The following is a 2,500-nucleotide window of genomic DNA, read 5'->3' on the forward strand; positions in this document are numbered from 1 at the left end:
ATCATTATCATTATTATTATTATTATTATTATTATTATTATAATAATTATTATTATCTATTATTATTACCATTAATTATTATTATTATTATTATTATTATTATTATATTATTATTATTATTATTATTATTATTATTATTATTATTATTATTATTATTATTTTATTTTATTTTATTTTTTTCTTTAGATTGAAGAAGAGAGTAGGAAGGAGGCAGTGTTAGGAAGAGAAATAGGAGGAAATAAAAGAATGAGGGAGAGAGAAGTAGACAGATAAATAGGTGGGTGCGTATAAAATGCGGAATAAAGAGAAAAATGAGATACATAGGGAGGGGCGAGTGACGATCAAAAAAACAAAAGAAGAAAGAAAACAAAAAGAATAATTATGATAATAAAAAAAATCTACAGGAAAAACAAAGCAAGTAAAGAGACAGAAAGAGAGAGAGAGAGAGAGAGAGAGAGAGAGAGGAGAGAGAGAGAGAGAGAGAGAGAGAGAGAGAGAGAGAGAGAGAGAGAGAGAGAGAGAGAGAGAGAGGAGAGAGAGAGAGAGAGAGAGAGAGAGAGAGAGAGAGGAGAGAGAGGAGAGAGAGGAGAGAGAGAGAGAGAGAGAGGAGAGAGAGAGAGAGAGAGAGAGGAGAGGAGAGAAGGAGGAGAGAGAAGGAGGAGGGAGGGGAGAGAGGAAGCAGAGAGAAGAGGAGAAGAGACGAGAGAGATGAGACGAGACATGGAGAGAGAGAGAGAGAGAGAGAGAGAGAGAGAGAAGGAGGGAGGGAGGGAGAGAGTCAGTCCCAGCACCATATACAGGGTTTCATCCCTACCAACACTTTCAGCCCAATCAACCGAACCATTCCGTGACGTAACTGCCAACTCCATACTCCCACAATGCACAGACAGGAGCATTTCCAAGGCAGTGGTAATCTTGCGAAATACGAATAATTTCATTAAATGTGAGAGGATTCAACTCCCAGCGTTGGAGAACTAAATCACCAGTTCGTAAATAAACAGCAGGCTGACACTATATTAGCAACTGAGACTTTCCTTGATGACAGGGATCCGTCCAACTATGCACGTATTTTAGGATATTCAAATAGGATGCAAAGAGAGAGAAATACGCAGGGAGGAGGAATTGCACTAAACTAAAAAAAATAAGCCTGCAGTTGCAGATAATAGATCTTCCTTTACCAGACGGCACTGAATTAATACTCTTCGGACTGGTGGACAAGAAACGGCACGGTAATCTTGTTTGTGGATGCTGCCGGCCGCCATCACGAGAGGAAACTACTTATAGCTTTCTTAATGCAAAACCTTGATCAGCTTATGACCACCTCTAACTGCCATCATTTTGCATTATTTGGAAACCTAAACCAGCACAGAGTACAGTCTGCTTTGGACGAACTAATAGCAGTCTATGACCTACAGAACTCATCTCTGGATCCAGTTGTCACTGACCTACCTCCCCATTCGCGAAGGTAGGTCAGTCCCACTCGGTTATGTCGGGACATCTGACCACGAAGCTGTCTTAACAAGGATTAGCTTAAGAACACTAGGGAGGAGACTACGATAAGAACGATGTGGAAGTGGGAGAATGCCAACTGGACAGGATTCAGAGAGGCTCTGTCTCGTATAAAATGGGACGATGAAATCCAGGGCAATATAGATCAGAAGGTTAGTTACTTCACCTCTATTTTAATGAGGCTACAAAATCGTTTTGTACCTCATTTTAACTACTCATCGAAGCCCTCTGATCAACCATGGTTTGAACCTCAGTGCAAAAGAGCCTGGATCTGGCATAAAAGAAATCCTACAAACAGAAACAAACAAGCAGTTCCACAGACAGGCTGCACAACAAATGGAACATACTCAGAAATGGGCCATTCAGCGATGGGCGGAAACAAAAAAATAATAATAATAATGATAAATAAATGAATAAATAAAATAAATAAATAAAAATAAAATTAAGTAACAAATAAATAAATAAAAATAAAATAAAATAACAAATAAATAAGTAAATGAAATTAAAAGACGGTAAAGTTGGAACGAAATTATGGTGGAACATTGTTAAAGACAAGCAAGGCAACACAAAGGATGAAACTATCTCACTCTTAATAACCAAACAGTTAACTCCGAAGAAAAGACAGATGCGCTGGCAAGAAATTTCTCAAGTAAAATGACAGTTTCTTATCCTGAGCAAAAACTACCCACACTTCCCATTTTGATTAGTGAGAAACTAAGCAGGATTGCAACAAGCGAGGGAGAAGTGGAGAAGCTTCTGCGCAATGTTAACACAAGAAAAGCTACAGGACGTGAGTAATTTTAACACATGCTTAAGCTCCCGCAAATGGCCTACACTTTGGAAACAGTGTAATGTTGTCCCCATCTTCAAAAAGGGGGACAAATTCAGTCCAAAACATTAGCGTCCAGTTTCCTTGTTGTCAATCATCAGCAAGCTATTTGAAAAAAAAAATCTTCCCGCCTAACAAACCACCTCAGCATAAACCATCTTC

Source organism: Penaeus monodon, chromosome 41 (genome assembly GCF_015228065.2).
Source record: "Penaeus monodon isolate SGIC_2016 chromosome 41, NSTDA_Pmon_1, whole genome shotgun sequence".
Lineage (NCBI taxonomy): Eukaryota > Metazoa > Arthropoda > Malacostraca > Decapoda > Penaeidae > Penaeus > Penaeus monodon.